We start from the raw sequence: 19409 nt of genomic DNA, 5'->3' as shown, positions 1-19409 counted from the left end.
TAAAACTTAATTTTGTTTTCAAAATATCATAAATTATTCCGACACTATCGTACTGCGATGTCGATCTGCTGTCTAGTCCTTATTATTTCCATGTGCAGGAGGTTAAATGACTTTTTTTATGTAGATTTATTAAATCAATGAACTTAAAATACCATATATACATCTTTTAGCATAGCAGGCGCATAGGCTCCAACTGTTTTCATGAAATTGGGTGCGTAAGACAAAGGTAGAAAACGATAATTGGTGTATCTGTTATGACTCTACTCCTTCCCTTCTCATCCCATTTGGTCGGTTTAATGTACGAAGATGTATTCTCAGAACACAAAGATAAAAAATTAGTCATTTTAATCAAAATATTAATGCATACTCAACCGCAAAATTTTACCATACCGCGTACTAAATACTGTCTACAGAAAAAAATTCCATTCGCCGAAAATGCAATATCCTATGAATATATGACACATAAATGTTATTTGAAGTCCAAATTTTTCAATACTCCATCACTGCAGTATCTTGTATTTTACTTAATGTACTTAAAATCATTTCTTAACACTCTAATATCCATTCCTGTTTCCAAAATGATCCTGACCTAACCCATATTACTTATATTGTATTCCTATTCTGTTGACGATTGTTTTTATATGCATAAAATCAAGAAGAAAATGGATACAGGTGTCATTATATAACTGAAAAAATAATGTTAGGTTGTCCTACGGATAAAAATAGAGTAATTTCCCTGCGTATTTGTGTGCATGTCTCTTAGTTTAGGTTATTTTTAAACGATGTATCTACTTCAATAGCACGTTTTTAATGCCAATCACTTCATGTCGACGACCTCGATTACTATATTACCTTGACCATTTTTCTACCGAAAAATTTCTTGTTTTAAGTAGAGTGGAAAGAGAACCCGAATTCCACGAACTGCTTTAAAGTTAGTATGAGAGCCATAAAGAAAAATTACGAGTGGGTGATAGGTTTGGGAGAAACGAGATTAAAAGAGGCACAGACTACTGAGGGGACAGAGAGTCAAGGAGGCAATGGTAAGGGGAGAACACGAGTGGATCAACTTGCTCTTCATTGAAGGAAGGGAATTAAATTTAGCATGATGGATCATAATCTCACGACGTCTCTGTTGAAAGTGAAAGGGAAGGAAATTCGCTTTACTCCAAGGGAAGTTTCGAACAGTAAATGCAGATAACATTGCGTCATCTCTGATTTTAATTAGTAGCAAACATTTTATATACCCATAAAATCCTCACAAAATACTGCGCGTACAAAACTCTCATCTTTTCATACATGAGCGCTGCTGGTGAAATTTAATTGTCTCTTGAATAAAAATGCTGAATATGAAAAAATTATTTTTGTTGAGTAAATAAGAAACGATAAAGATATTTTATGCACAAGATTTTCACATAAAGTTCATATTGGGGCCGAAATTCTGTTGGGTCATTAAAAACTAGAATCCTGGTTCTCAATAAGGCAGGCTGTCAACTCATTCTCTATATCTCCTAAACGATTCAATCCGTGATTGGAGATTTGATAATTCTACGAAATGACTTATTAAAACGTGCCACTCTATGATTATTATGGCACATATACCGAGTGTTTTCGCTAACTATCAATCAAAAACCCCTATATTCATTCAATAATCTTTTATTATCATAAAAGTAAGCCGAACGACTACTAATCGGTATATAATAACTTCTGTCTATTGCACAGGCAGCGTAAATATTATCATCAAAGCTAAGAAAACGATACTACAGCCGTAAAACGGAAAACTAGTTGCCATCAAATTGAAAACACTATAAAGATGCTAGGAACTTTAATCGCTGTGCCAAAAACACTTTTTGATATGTTATAAACTTTCGCATTAAGTTTTTAACGTTACCAACACTTTTCCGCCACATTTTGAGGTGCAGTAACAAGTCGTTTATAGGTCCATTTACTCTCTTCATTTGAGTTGTACTCAACGGTTATTAGAAGAACTTCAAAACGTGAAATACAGGAGCAAATAGAATAACAACTTTATTAATTTTTGAAATAATAAATTTCAGAGCATTTCCCTAATATTAAAGTCAATGTGTTTAATAAAACTCACTACATTAAAGGCATCGCAAACAATTAGAAACACACCAAATGGTCTTGAATATGTGATTGATTACATTAATTTAAGATACCATCCTAAACCATCCACAACAACTAAAATATTTGTAAAAGTAGAGCTAATAAGTAAATATTTTGTTCCGTAAAGTGTTTTGTTCGCTCTGTTGTGGCAAGAATTGCTTCTACTTTCACACAGTAATTCAGAGAAGTTTAAAATAATGTTTTCCTTCAAGATTAGTTTTAAAAGCAATCGTCAAATGTAAAGGTAGGCTATAAGAAAGGTAACGTACTAACCTCATGTAAATTCTAAACGGTCTTTCTGGTGATTTAATTTCGGAGTATCTGATTAGTTCCCTTTAAAAAAAGTGTCAATATCCACAAAAAGGTCAAATGCAGTAACAAGACACTAGTAAATTCACAATTGAGTCATATTTCATGCTTCCTGAATATTGATGTTTCATATGATGGAAAGCTTGTAAATCAAAATTAATGGCTTCAGGGTTAATATGAAGCCATGAAAATTATATCTATTAAACCTCATTCAAACAACAATTAAGGCATATCGATGCAACAATTTCAGAGATTAAAAATCATTCGCCTTGACTGGGCTCCCAGTCAAGGCGAATGATTTTTAATCTCTGAAATTGTTGCATTGAAATGCACATTATCGGATGAATCCGTTAAAAGTTACTGTTGCGGCATCTCCCGCAGTTTCTTTGGAATTAAGGCATATTTTAAGAAACTCATTAGCAGTGAAAATTAATTTTGTATCGAGATATTTAATATTTAAACCAAATTCTATGAGATACGGCTAAAAAATAAGTCATTCAGTTCTTGTGAACTTAAATGAAATACACAAAAAAATTAGATTTATATCTGTTAATTAATAAATACATAACTAATTGTATGATATAATACATCTCTCATTGTATGATGAAAAACGTTGATTTTATTTTTAGCATAACTTTTGAAAATTCTTAGGACTACCGGATCAAGAAGGAGAAACTGATTCCTCCTGACGAAATGTTAACATTTAAATGATCTCCGCCTATTCTGTTTTTGATACCTCTTATGTGTTTCTGGACGCGCGATAGCAGTCTTCTGGTTTGACAAAAGGACGAAGTAGAAAAAAAGAAGAAAAAAGTACCCCACCGTACCGAAAATCTCGTTGCACTCTGCCCTACACGGAACGAGGGAAAGATGCTGTTCAAAGAGGGGAAATGTTATTCGATCGTTTTTATTTTATACCCAGTATCCTTTGAAAGCTAAAAAAAAGACGTTTTGTGTGCCTTCCCTTCTCTTTGTCAGGAACTTACAGAGGCAAAAAAATTGAAATGAATTGAAAGATACGCAAAAGAGAAATAATCTTCGCCTTTTTAATAACAAGTCCTTCTTTTAGAAAGGAATGCGTTGCTTTCGCGCGGTCCAATAACTCACCCTTAGAGCTAAGCGCACTATGTGTTTCAATTTTCTTTCCCTCCCTGTCTCCTCATAAGAAAAATCTTTGGACCCCACGAAGCTATTATTCTTTTGTGCAATTTTTCTGTTCACGAATATGAAACCAACAAATCCATTCTGGCAAACTTTATTCCTCGCCCAAATGTATCATCTGGTGATCCTACGCGTTTCAAAACAATTCTTCAAAGTGTTCGGTCCTTGAAAAGTTTTAATTTTTTTATTTAATGGAATGATAATCACCAAAATTCTTAAGCCATCATCCCTTTCATTTACTTCTGGTAAAAGATTCCCACCCAAATGACGATGTCTCCTTCGCTCTTTCATTTTCCTGACACTCAGAATTTAAAATACAATGATTCAGATCGGTGAGGCAGAAACAGCAGAAAAATCTACAAGTACATTTCATAGAAAACTGCAATAATAACCAAATATTTGGACTTAAACTATTCTTGTGTCATTTTTTAACTAAACGCCAAGCATACTTTTGGAGCAAATAACTCACATATACATGTATGTATGTTTGTGTATGTATGTGTGTGTGTGTGTATGTGTGTATATATATATATATATATATATATATATATATATATATATATATATATATATATATATATATATATATTTGTATACATGTGTATATAATACATATATTAATAAACTCGTATATATATTTTTTACAAACTTATGTTTAGCTAAATACATATCTCAATTTTCAAAATTATCATAAAAATCGTACTCAAAAACAGGTGTGTTTCCACATATATTAGCGGAGAGCTGTATGTATAAACCTGTCAATTATCGATAAGAATAACGTATAATACTTGGTCATGAGTTTTTTCTCCACAATTTATGAAAAAATATTTCAACTCAAATGAATGACTAAATAGCTGAACTTATATAATTCAGCAGATCGTATTCATGAACTTCACTTCAATATCGATTAAATCCTCTTTAGCTCAACTTATAATCGAATTCGTATAAAACTTTCTTCACTCAACGAGACCATTTATCTCATTCGTATATTTAGATACTTCATAATTAATAGCAAAGAGAAATCAGGCAGCGTTAGGAATCATGAGATCAGAGTTCTAGGACAATTCCAGATTCTTGGCGGTTATACTGAAATCCTGGGCGTAATTAATTTTATATCATTAGAATATTTTTAATCGCCCTCAACCAGCGCTTTAGCGTTAATGAGCCACCAGTTAACTTGCGAAAGGAGCTTTGAAACGAAATAGTTTTTCCCCAATGATGGAGAGACTGGTACGCAAACCTATTTACTCTATAAATAAATGATAGCGTCGTGAAATCAATATTAATTCGGGAAAAATTTCTTTCCAAGCTTGTACGTATTCCTAGGAAGGAAACACCCCTGCGGGGTATATCTCAGTGTCAGAAGGTACGAACTCCTCCACGGGGAGTTAAATTAATAAGAGATGGCTGTGGTTCAGGGCTGCACTAAGGTGAGCGCCAGTGCGGCAGTGGATGGGAGGACACCAGAGTTTTTGTTTAGGCAGGTGCTTTATAATTAGGATAAATAATCTTACAATAATTCTCTGAGACTTTGCTGATTGCGGAAGATATTTCTAAATAAACGAAAAGGATAAAAGTCTGGCGATGTGCCACGGGAATTTTAATCTCACCGCCTACGCAAGTGCGTTCTGAGGGCAATTTAATCCTCAAGAGTAAAATGCGGAACATCATCATTTTGGTAAGTTTAAGCTCCTCTCATTTAGTTTAACCCGACAGCAATTTGCTATCGGTTGGCTCCAAGTTAAAATAAATAGAAAGGCTTAATATTTTTTCCGAAAGATAAAAAACTAAAAAAACAAGTAGAGCATCAGAAATTTGCGTGTAGAAAAACATTTCGATCTATTAATTGAAAAAAATCCAATTTTGCAAAATCAATTCTTATGGTAATAAATTTTGAAATAACCTACTTCTACTGAGTATTCAATGAATCTTTCCATTTTAAATTAGTTGAACAATTACATTTGGCCTCGAATGAACTTGCGCAGAAAAGATTTGCCATTGACAAAACCTTATGTAGTCAATAAAATTTCCAGAAAATACATTTTCTATTTTGGCAGCATTATCAATAAAGAAATATTAGTAGAAAATAATATTGCTATTTAAGAAATGAATTAACGACATGGCATTTGGTTCCTTGACCTAAGCTATCATTGTTCACGTATTAGGAAATATTCCAAACAATCTCAATAAGACAATTTTTGTATTATTCAGATGATAATCTAGAATCGGCTTCATCATTGAAGAAATCCAAGGATTTTGAAAGTGAGTATTAATTATTCTGTGAAATCAGAATTAAAAATTAATACTCTGAAAGAGTTCATTGAGGCTTGGTTATAACGAGGGTCAAGCCACATATCTGAAATAGTTCTGGTACTTTTCAATAAAACACGAAATCACGGCAGTGTTGCGTAGTGTTCCGCATGAAAATTTTATATGTTTACAAACTTTTATTTTGACATTTTATTCATCATGAAACAATTCCACCAATTTACGCCCGACACGATTAATTATATGAAAATTAAAGTTAAACAGGCCTTTTACTCCATTAATTGTCGAAATTTTCACACACATTCACTGTTTAAGGGAAAAAAAGTCAAATGGGCGCGAAAAAATATTTTAGTTAGATAGAGATGATTCACAATTTTCTGCCATAGGCTGAAATCAAAAATGCGATACATATTTACAAGTGAATAATACCGATATCTGGAGAACTATGCGCTGAATCCTCTTCAAGGCTTAGCGAATACTCTAGGAAGACGCGGAAATGATAATTATTGAAAGGCATAAAAGAAAACAAACTCAAATACCGTACACCATACAGATAATGCAATATCTTTGACGAGATACAGTTTCACGATCAACATAAAATCCGCATTCGTCCATGCGGCATAGCATAAATAAGGCGACAAGGACTGAAAATTTATTTTCAGAAAATCACACGCACTAGCTGGAAAAGGCATTTTTAATGACCCACAGCCTGTTTCCCACTCATTAAAAAGCGTGTCACAAAATCCCCGACGGATAAACGAATACCCTCAGGGGACCCAGGACACGCAAAATGGTGTGTGACCGACTGCGCGCGACCCCACCTCCTCGGCGTCTGGATGCTGCGGACCGTGTACCAAATCGTGCTGGTAGAAGCAATGGTGAACACATGCCTCCGAATCTCGTTAATCTTTCTCTCTGACCGAATATCTCCTGAATTTCTACCCTAGCTCCCAAATTAGTTTCGAGGTAATTAACTTTTAATAGCTAGTAAATTAACCAGTTTACTCTTTCAAGCGAAAATTCAACACACGGGAGATAGCTAAAATCTTCCCTAAAGGGGGAGGATAGTAAGGAGCGTAAACCTATTTGAAAGGGAATAAATATTTCCACACTGGCTCTAGATTTAGTCAAAAACGATTGCCATGCCCAAATATTTTGATTGGTGAAATACTTTGGCATCTACAACGAATCAACTTAAAAGGTGAATAGACTTTCGTAGCAACCTTGAGTTGCTAATTTACATATCCAATTGGACTGAGAATGGAGCGTTTTGCATTTGAATGTATTCTCCGTGTATCAGAAATTCTTTCTCAGGAATGGAGTACATTTTGTTCCTATAGACGCTCGCATAAACGCAAGAGTAAGGTTGAGCCAAAAAATGCTCCATTGGCACGCAGCCGACTCCCAATACCAACTCAGCAAGTTAATCTGGACGCTTGCAACAGAGGTATACGATTCGCTCAGCAATCCCATTTTCTAGACCTGAAATGCACCCAATGTTCTTTGCACACCCCCAATCGTGTACCTAAGTCCCAAGCTGAGCATTCAATATTTTTGTAAGTTCACACCATCATCTGCAATATACTACGCTCAGTTGCTCTTCACTAAATCTCCTCATCCTAAAGCATCTTCGTTTACATACGGCTTTTGTTTTTCCGATTCGTGAGGAATTTTTTCATTAAATAGCAGATGAAATAGATAATGAATGTTCAGCCTCATGATGTATGGCAAACTGTCCGTTGGACAGAGTTCGGCTACTGTTGAAAGGGTCCTGGATCAAAATCTCAATCAATACCTTTCAACAGCATATCCAATTTGAATTAGGTGTAATAATTTGGCTTAAAGTTCTTCATGGAAAATAAATGCCGCTGAAAAAGCAACCTCTATCACCCGTATTCTAACTGTATGAATGAACCAAAACCTGTTGTTCAGTACGTGCAAGGACTCCAATTTTACCTATGAAAACCAACCCTTGGGATGTTTACCATGGTGCATCATAACATCAAAATTTCTTATCATGGAATAAATTCTAGGTATAGACAAAAGTTGTTGTAGACTCTCCAGGAATTCGTTAAATAACCATAGACCTACAAGTTTAGACGTTATATAAGACGTATGAAATTCGATAAATTGCCATGCTTCTAGGTCTTAGCTTGTTTTTGAAAAATAACGATTGTATCTAATATATTCTATTGTTTCAGGCTTCACTTCGTGGAAGTAATTAATATCCATTATTAAAATAGAAAGAAAGACTCGTACTTTTCCAAAGATTTATTTTTTCCACAAATTTATTTTTTCCACAGATATATTATTTCCAAAATCTGTGGAAAAGTACGAGTCTTTCTTTCTATTTTAATGATGGAGATTGTATCTAAAGCAGCATAAAATGAAATATACCTAAAACATAGCTTCCCTGATCAATCTATCAATTATTCTATCAATAATTAAATTGTGAATATTTATTAATGAATTGTTCTTCGCTTTATTAGTCTAAAGTGAGCAGTGTTACAAAATGAAGAACTTCTAATAATCTCTAACCAAGACTGTTATGATATCGCACATCCTTAATATAGAATCTATGGAGTGGAATGAGCATTCCATATCATAAGGCGAATAAATCTATCATCGGAAGGAAAATAAATCACGAATACGTAACAGTGTAGGGAATAAATTGGTGCGACACTTTTGGAACGCTTTTAATACACACGGCTTTAAGTTTAAAGGTCGGAGTAGAGGTTCGGGAGAAATTGAAAATAGAATTTCGAAGGAAGTTACAAATACTTCAAGTGATGGCTACAAGAGGGGATGGAAAAAGCCCTGATGCATGCAAATGGCGCCAAACGACTCTTTTTTTTCAGTTTCGGCTTCTCAGAGATTCTCACCGAGTGTAACCATGGAGACGGGGAGACGAGAAGGAAAAATTGACGAATGACCTGTGTGTGAGCGTTCAGGAGATTGGGAGGGAGTAGAGAGCGGATGGGGATTCCAGGAAATCGGGAGACCTGGGTGAGGGAGTAAATGAGAGAAGATTTAACCAAAATTCAAGCGCTTTCTCTCTCTATTCCACCCTCTTTCCTCATCGTATGTTTCCCACATTCTCTCTTCCCCATACCTTCTCCCCTGACTCTTCACGCACGGTTAGGACAGACTCAGAAATAGATTTCAAACGTCCTGGGCTGCTGTTGTTATCTACGGTTCCCGTTTTCCCAAAACCGATGGGAAAATAATTTTTCCGAAGAAATATATTTCTTACTCCGACCCAAGGAAAACTTTTCCGGCACAATCCCGCCATAATTTTCGCCATCCGTAAAAGCTTTGCATATTGCTCGGATGCATGAAGAATGACGAATTAAGGGATGGAAGAAGTTTTAAAAAATATATCTTACCATACCTACAGTATCTTCCTTTTACCTTGGCCAAGCCAAATTTCCGCAGATTAGAGTACAACACTAGGATCAGATAGAGAGTTAAAATTCTCAATAGATGTCATTAAGAATATAAATACCTCATTATGTCCAATAAATCTTCTATTCACATCCGTATTAACAAAAGAAAAATAATACTACACATAGTAAAAGAATAATTACTATTCGATCGATCAGTCGGCTCGGTGGAACGTAATTGAACAAGTCATAAAATTTTCATCTGTTTCGTTAATATTTTACCAAATGTTTATCCAAAGGATTTGAGAGAATGCACAGCTAGTTCATAGAAAATATATAAGCATAAATACACGTATACGTTTGCCGGCTTCAGAGGCTGAGGGGCAGCTTTGCTGATCGGAAATACAGATTTCAATCCCCAACGGAAATACATTTTTCAAACTATAGATGTGTTGAATCCCTTTCTCTTTGCTGGTATCAAATTTCATATATTGGTAAATGATAGTAAAAATATACATAAAAACGTAATTTCATAAGTATAAGAATTTATTCTAATTCATTACCTAGTGCATTACTTCCCAAAAGAGTTAAATACGATCACTTATTAATATAATATCTAAATATGAACAATGTTTACGAATTTGGAAACTAGCCGATTCTCATATTTTGTTATGCTAATGCTTTGAAATAAAAAGCTGGCTTACCTTTTGAAGTCTTAATTCAGCATACTGACGATCCTTAAACCGGAGTTTCCATAATGATCATCATTCTGAAAAATAAATTATTATCATCACTACACATATTATAGCTACATATGATGACATTTCGGAAATAAATGTGGTATCTGTGAGCTCTTAAAAATATTTTGGAGAGAAAATTTCAATATTATGTATAAAGACCTCATTAATATATAGATGCAGAGGTAATTATCCCAGTAAACGGGTCGGAATATGACAATTTGAGAAATTGTCATATACCTAATTATGTAACCCTACTGCGTAACGGCAAGCCTTCTAATCACGTAATTTGTTTCAAAAAAATAGAAACCAAAATAATCGTAGGCTAGTTGGAACTGAAAAATCTCATAAACTTTAAAGATGGAAATATTTGCAAATTTGTCAAATTTTAAGCTTGAAAATGACAATATTCAAATATAATTTTACGGAATATAACTAAAAAAATAGTTTCATAACATTAAAAAACAATTATACCAATATACCATTTGTGATAAATCAAAATCGCTTGTTTAAGGTTCATACTTCTACTATTTAGGCGGCCATGGTTTTGGCACCAATTCTCATTATTTACTTCACAAATGGGATCATGGTGATGTGACATGAAATTTCCTGAAAAAATATAATTGACAAAAATAAATGACGAGTGGACATTTACCGGGTAGTTTTCTAGGCAATTTCTCATAATGAGCGTAAAGTGTTGCCACCGATACCTGGTATAATTTTCTGAGATACAAATCCACAGATAAAATAAAATGACAAGTTAATATCACAGGTCATAACAGTTATCAAACCGAAGATTAGATTGATATCCGGATATAAAATTTACCCCTTACTAAGAAGCCCTTCGGCTTGTGAAATTCATAGAGATGTAAGGCTTATTTCAGACTTCAGTCAATAGAGTAAAGGCCTTTACCTATTGTGCCAGTTTTACCCGAGAGACATGTGACAACCAAAATATCACACAGATGGTGTAAAGCTGAAGTCAACCTCGTTTGAGGCTCGTACCTACATCTAGAATTCATTCGGAATTTTCTATAAAGTACTGCTTTATAATAGTTTATATTTTGGACAGCCCGTTACAAATATTTACTTATAATAATCGCGATAACTTCCTCTTGAATTGCCCTAATTTAGTTCTTTCTTCATTTCTGATCTAATATATATTCTTTCCACTGTCACTGAGTTTCGGCATACTCTATTCATGACCCATTGCACATCATAAGTATTCATTTAAGTAATAATATAACGCCTCTATATTTCCTGTAACTCGATTTTTTAAATATCAAATCATCACATCAGGGTACTGCAATGATAATCACTCCACCAAATTTCCTTGGTCATCTCATTTTCTCGCCAAAGTTTATTGTTTATCTCCCTATCCAGCCTTCTCCCATTTCACTGTTTAAGTTCTTGCATTTTATTTTTTCATGCACCTATCTTAAGAATCTCTTCCGTAGCCGACGGCTTATTAAACTAGCATTGCATACTATCACTATTTGCTGTTGTTTCTACCGTGTTCTTAAACTCCACCCACCTTCCCCATATAGTGTCCCTTCTCCTACCCTCATCTAAATAATATGTTTTTCTTGGCACTCCATTTTTACTATAATTAAACCTTAAAGATTTAACTTTAGTACTCTGCTAATACTCTTTCCTAAAACCCCAATATTTTAAATTGCATTACAAGACAACTAAATTACTATACTAATACGCATCCAACCTCAGGTATAGTGCTTGATTTGATGTCGCTCTTTTTAAATCTATGTCGAACCATGATACATTCTACCCATTTCTCCTGGTATTTTTCACGTATGCTTACGCCTGTGATGTTTGAAGTAGGTCTTAACTATTATCAAAAGTCTTCTTCATATGATCTACACAGCTAGCTTACTCTGCGAAAAATTTTAATTCCTATGCTCACATGCCACTCTTCGCCTACCACTGCGATCCAATCCTCCTCAATATTGGTTCCTACCTTTCTGGCACATATCCAGTTACTTCTTCTGAGTGATTGTAAAAGCAGTAAACTTCTTTCCAACGACGACTTCTTGTCGGCATATACACATGTATTTCCAATAAATTTCGAAATGGCTTTTATCTCTAAAATTGTGAATCTATCATTCCCCTGCTCTTAATTCACTGCCATCTTCCCTAGTTTCCTATCCAATTTTACAAACATTCAACTTTGATTCTTCTTTTCACCTACAATTATTGATTTAGTAAATATCACTCCAGTTATATCTACTGTTTCTTCATCTCACCCTTAGCAAACTAAAATGTCGTTACCCTCTTTCCCTATTTTACTTTTGATGCATTCTACCTTCTCTTCCCTCATTGTCGTCCTAAAATTTCATTTATCCATTCCACCGTAATGGGCTTCTTATACCTTTTTTCCACTTCTTTCGGATCAGTTGTGCACGGAGTTTATGTGATGACGATCGCGGTCGGCTTGCCTCTCCCGCTGCCACGACAATAGGTCCAGTTGGCTAGGTCCCCAAGTCAGGATTCATTTAATCTTTTTGTCCGTCCATCTCATTCATCACATCAAGTTTCCCATTGCCTCTCACAATGTTTTTTTAACGAGACAACATCAATGAAATAACCATCCCAGGGGGTTAGACGCTGTCTTACTAAGGTCGTTCGCAGACACCTTGCTGTGGAACACGGACAACCTTTCATCTGGCTCATACCCTTTGAAATTTTACATAGGTGCTGCTAAACGAATAATTTTCATTTCCCTTTTCCGTACAGCTCTAGGGGTCCAGAAGAATATTTTCTTCCCCCATGTTAAGGTCGTAGTCCTAGGAGGGTTGCAGTCTACACATGATTCCCCTCCAAAAAAACCTAATCCTTATGAAGTTAAAAACTTACAAATAGTTATTTATATTTCTCTTTCATATTTCTGTTTCCTTTTCAATGACACAATCACTTTGTATTTGTCGGTCTATGCGATGTGTCACCTTATTCTTATACAGTTATATTAGTATACCTAATCCTTATAAAGTTAAAAACTTAAAAATAGTTATTTACATTTCTCTAATCATATTTCTGTTTCCTTTTCAATGACACAATCACTTTGTATTTGTCGGTCTATGCGATGCGTCACCTTATGGCAGTAGCTAACATTTCAGGTTTGCAAACCTTTTTCTAATGTGCACTCCTTAATATAAAAACAAAAATACATTGCCTTCCCAGAACTAATAAGGTTTTGATAGATAAAGGACTGGAACTTTATGAGTAGAAATATAGTTTATTTAAATTTTTTTGAATTAAAGGTTTTGAAATTTTTCCAAAATAGTATTTATTTATTATTTAACACCAATAGAATAAGCCCAATATAAAATTTAACAAGGTTCATGGATGTCTATATATAATGTTATGAAACGCCATAAGAGGCGAAGTTATAATATGATGGCAACTCGGAAAGTTTCTTTTTAAGTATCTCAATTTCGATCTTTTATATTGTGATTATAAATAAACCTCTCTTCCAGGTTTTTTTGAAAAGAGGAATATATTTCGAATTATCAAGGTCGTTGTATTGTTTCCGCTGCTTAATAATCTCGATTTTAGTATTTCGTAAGAGAAGTTAGTATTTACGGGGTTTACAAAATATAAGGATCGAAGGATATTGGTCGTCTTTTCAGGAAGAGAGAACTTTCCACACGCAATTTATCCACAGTTGCTGGGTGACCTGTTTTGGAGCTTGCGTTCTCCTTAGAAACGAGTCTGTGAAAAAGCGCAAAGGTTTAGACAGATCATTGTTGATATACCATCGTAACGAGCGTCGCTTCAATACACCGAGCATCTTCTGAGCTACTAATGAGCCAGAAATCCAGCGTGCCATTTTATCTTACCTTCATTAACATCATTATATGAAGTCTTTTGTTGGATTTATCTCAGTTTAGACACAAACAATCGTTGTGAAGAAAAACTGTGTGTGTGTGTGCAATTCGTATTTTACATATTCTTATACACGCAGTTAGGAACTACCCAAATTTTCATTGAGCGTATTACATTATACTTTATTAATACAGTAAATAATGTAGCGATACGTTATTTATGGTCAAAATTGGACAAAAATAGTGAAAACGTTATCCCTAAGAGGAAACCTCGAAATCTGCGATGAATTGGTTTCCATGGTAGCAAGTCCCTTATTCGGCTATTCAGATACGCATCATTCAAGAATAAATTGCTCCTTTTCATCTGTTTCCAAATAAGAAGTTATACGTATACTATATCTGCTATTAATGTTAACTCCTCCGAATGCTCCCTCTCCGTTTTCCTTTGCTTTTCTTTCTCAAGCCGCCTATTCAAATTCAAGAAATCGTTTCCCTGATGCATTTCTTAGAAAATAATGTTCAATACAGAGTAAAACGTCAGAATCATAGGCAACCATTACAAATCAGACAAATAGTAAACCCAGCAATCGAACTAGTATTCATAACATCTTTACTGGTCTTAAGGCGTCTTCACTATCTTTTCCCCATGCTGAGCCACCAAAAAAAGGTGACTTAACTATTTATTACCTGTATGTCCTTCGGTAACGAAGTTTAATCGAGCCCCAAATTATTGGGCATCTTGAAATCCACTTAATCTTCACCTAAATCCTCCACCACCCGCAAATTCTCACCGACACCATGCAATTGGCACAAATTCAAAACATATCCTATAGTTACCACTCATCCCCTTACTCTTCACAGCTCTCCTGTTCTCTCCCATTCCAATTTACCCCCTAATACTCCTCCCGGGATATACTTTATCATCTGAATTGTACACTCAGTCCCTCCTTCTAAGTTGAGCAATGCACCATACCCCTGAACATCACCATTAACAATCTCCCGCAAGACTTCTTTCGCAACAGCCTCTCTACCAGTTCCCATAAATACTTTCCTCCATGAGACTTCCTTCAATGACTGTTCTTAAGTATCAGTTATCGCTCCCCTCCCCCTTATGCATGCCATTACAGCTTAAAACCCATTCGGGGGAGTTCATTTGGCTCCTTGAAGCGTTCTCGGACCAGGGTTTGAACCTTGTCCACTACTTCCAGTCGGCTCTCTATTTTAACAATTGCCCTTGCAACTCTTCCTCTCTCCTCCTCTTTTCCTACCCCCACCCTTCCGTCTGGTGAAAAAGATGGTTGTGCAACCTTAGTATTCAAAAAGTCAAATCTCAGGCAGCCGTTTTTCCATTTTGTAATTCACTTTAATATAATTCATTTTCGTAAACGTTTTCGGTAAATACTTATATATGCGAACGCATATATATATTTATACATACATTTTTTATACACACACACACACATATATATATGTGTGTGTGTGTGTGTGTATATGTATACATATATGTACGTATTTTTATGTGTATATATACACGTATATAGTATATATATATGTATATATATATGTATATATATATATATGTATATATATATATGTATATATATATATATGTATATATATATATATATATATATGTATATATATGTATATATATATATATATATATATATATATATATATATGATTTTTATAGTAATTCTCATCAACTTTTAATAGTATTGTAGCACTACAGTAAATCGGTCACTAAAATCCCCTTAAATTCATAAAATTTGTAAATGTAACAGGCATCATAATAAAATACCTTCCTATTACGATATAATCAAATTTATTTCTTGAAAAGACAAAAAATAAGATACCTACTCTTATGGCGCCATTGGCCATAGCTATAGGATTCCTCCTCTAAGAAATAATATATTATAACAATGTCCTCTGATAACTATATTATTATTAGGTAATCTACCGGTTAAGGTAGGTTTTTGGATGGACAAAGCTACTAAATAAAACATTTTGTGACTCCTAACAAAACACAAAATCCAGCATCCTACTCTATATCAGGTCCCTCTTCATCTCTGAGTATTTTCTTCCTCCCTTCATCCCGTCCAACATCCCTATCCTGTTCCTTCCCTTTCCTCGTTTGCCTAGCATTCTCCCCTCAATTACAATGTTCAACATCCCACTGCCGGTCAACACCCCCTTCATCCACTTTTCCTGCCTCCATAGGATTTCTCCCAACAAACCCCTCTCTTCGCCCACCATACCAAGTACTTCCTCATTTGTTTTCTTCTCTGTCGATTTCACCTTTTCCATTCTTCTCCACACCCACATTTCAAAAGCCTCCAATCTACGTCTATCCTCCTGCTTCAATGACCACGTTTCCGCGCCGTATATAGCTACGCTCCATATCAAAGTTTTTACGAGTCTTTTCTTAACATCCTTACTCAACGTCCCCGTCATCAACTCCCTCCTCCTTGTGAAAGCCTCTTTGCCTAGCGCAATTCTTCTCCTTACGTCCCAATTACTTTGACCGTGTTGGTCCAAAACACTACCGAGATAAGTAAATTGTTCTACCTGCTCTAGTTTTTGCCCTCCTATTCTAATGTAAAGCTTGGCCTTTTTCTTTCTAGAAAATCGCATAACCTTTGTTTTAATAATATTGATTATCATCCCATACCTGTCGCATTGAATTTCCAATTCACTCAGCAATGCTTGCAGCCCCTTGCCTGACTGACAAACTAAAGCTTGGTCATCAGCAAACCTAACTGATTTAACAAATTCCCCGCCCACTTTCATTCCTACATCCAGTTATTCCCATGCCTCTTTAATCATTTCCTCTGCATACAGGTTGAACAGCAACGGTGATAATGGGCAACCCTGCCCTACACCTCTTCCTAACACTGCCCAACCGGACTCCCCGTTCCCCACTCGCACTTGATCAGTCTGAGACATGTACAGGTTGCGGATTAGCCTCCTTTCCCTCCAATCTATTCCAATTTTCTGCAGAATACTCATTAGTTTTCCCAGTTCACTCTATCAAAAGCTTTTTCGAAATCTACGAATCTCATGAAAATCATTCCATGTGCCAACACTTTAAGTCGTGATATAAAGAAACTGCAGAAACTACAGAAACTATTTGACATACCGCTCTAAGTTTCAAAAGCTAGCATATTCATTTCCTAGGTTCCAACATATCATTTCAAAATATACATAATTTACATTTAAAAATTTCTCTACAGAGTGCTATCATCCTTCAAGTGCGAAATTCATCTATCATTTATGGCAGTGTGCTTTCACGTCGAAATCATTTTTGTCGCTATTTTTTTGTGAAAAAGGAAGTATTATGTATGAGGTACTCAACACTTACGTCACTCCTCCTTACATAATTCTGAATGTTTGCGTTTCAGCCATGATATGTATTTGATAGTTATTTAAAACAAATAAAAATCCTTCTAGACTGGCTCTATAAGCCTGACATTCAACGAATGATGTAGAAAGAAGCGCCCGAGACGTTCATCGATCACCACTGTCACTAACTAATATGATTGCCATCTCCTCACTACCGAATCGCGATATGAAAAACGCAGCTTAAAATAAACCAACCGCCACCTCATTAAACAGGAAAGGACAAAATCTCTAAAAGATCGTAGGAAACGGATGAGCGATAATTTTTAAAATTAAATTGGAGTGAGAGAAAAATCAAAACTCAAGAATATTCTTGGCCAATTATCGACGCTAAGGCCCGTTTGGCCACGTGTTCGCTCAGCATTAGGGTGGGTGCTGGGAGGGGCGAAAGGATGTGGTCGATGGAGGAAGACGATCAATCTCAGCTTATTTCTCCCCTCACTTTTTTCTCTCCATCCCCTCCGTAACCCGTTACGAAATAAGAGCACGGAATTTTCCTTCAAAAATCTTCAAATATTTTATTCATTATTTCGTCGTTTCCCCTCCCGAGGGAGGCAGTTAAGGAAACGTCTAATTAGATCCCCTCGTAGTTCCCTAGTTTGTTTACTGAAACTCTCCCGGCATCGTTCATCACTCCCGAGTTGCCCCAACTGCCTCCACGGTTATTCCCCTCCAAATACCCATCCCTCCCTTGTCCATCTCTTCAATCCCTTATCCATCGCTTACATTAGACACAGCTAGCACTTCGTAAACTTCGCTGCAATGGTGTTCTTCTTCATAAGTCCTTGGAGATAATGGTTCATCCATTCCTCCGTCGATAATAAAGTTTGGGTACTGCACTAATTGCCTAGCAATGCAACAGTTTTTTATTGATTTTTTAAGATTATGAAATTTAATATATGTGAACACTCAAAATATGATACAGAAAAAAATGAGCGGAAAGCGTAGTTGTTTTGTCGGAATATCGTTATTATTACTGACTGGTGGATCCCGTGAACAAATCACAATGAGCCTTACGGACGCTTCGCGCAAGAATTTAATCTGTATAATGTATTAGTGATCTATAAAGCACAGTTAGTAGAAAAAAAGAAACGACACCACCCTCTACTCCAACTTCTGTATTCCGCTCGCTAAAACTAACCTTTGGATAAATGGCTATGGACTGAGCGTTTTTATTTTCAGAAAATTATAAACAAAGGTGTTAAGAACGCGAGGAAAATACTAGGTAGGAAGATGGTGACCGAAAGTTATACTTCTCATCATATTTTTCCTAAGGCCTCATACAGAAATATATAACTCAATCATTTATTGTCTGCTCGCTTAACATTCCATTGCCATGCACGCCACTATCACCTTCTCTAGCTCTATTCAAATGTTTTCTTATTTTCCTCAGATTAGAATTGACCCATTAAATAAATGCTATTTGCTTTTTTATGATAATCATTTCTTAAATAGAGATTGCTGAAGAGTTTCGTACATCGGAATCTTGATCATAATAAAGGATAAAATATAAAAAAGGTGAGTACGACAGGTAAAGGCAAGAAATCCAACACGAAAAAACCTCTAGTAAAGGAAAACTACAATGCGCCTCCAAGATTACTTCATCAAGTAAAGTCTTCGTCATGTCAAAGGTGAGAGGCAAGAAGGGTATATATACATTGGAGAGCGATGGAGTCAAGAGCCGGATTAGTTATTGCGCTAGATGTTGCCGACCCATTACAGAAACACTTATCCACCTCATAGATGACCATTTAAGATAGCACCACCACGAACTCCTCCACCATTTTAAACTTACAGAAACGATTATCACGAAGCCTTCATAATTTTATGACTACGATTTTTTTAAAGCCTTCGAAAAATACCTCTCCTAGGTACCAGATTACCGAATAAATTGACGTGTACAAGCTATCGTTCAGGTGATGGAACTAGAGGTGGTGAATTTTAAAACATCCTCAAACACCTAGGACGGATTTGGTGGTTTTTGTTAATTTTGGGCTAATTTTTCCAATAGGGATAGCTTTCGTTTACCGACCGGCATAATCATAGGCACATCGATAATGACACTATAGCTCGTCGGTGCCTATGAAGAGGAAACCTACTTAGACAAATTCCAAAGAAACTGCGGGAGATGCCGCAACAGTAACTTTTAACGGAGTCATCCGCTAGCTTAGCTATCCGGTAGCTTAAGT

The sequence above is a fragment of the Hetaerina americana genome, unplaced genomic scaffold (assembly GCF_022747635.1).
Source record: "Hetaerina americana unplaced genomic scaffold, ioHetAmer1.1.p SCAF_7, whole genome shotgun sequence".
NCBI lineage: Eukaryota > Metazoa > Arthropoda > Insecta > Odonata > Calopterygidae > Hetaerina > Hetaerina americana.
Note: the sequence above shows the minus strand (reverse complement) of the source record.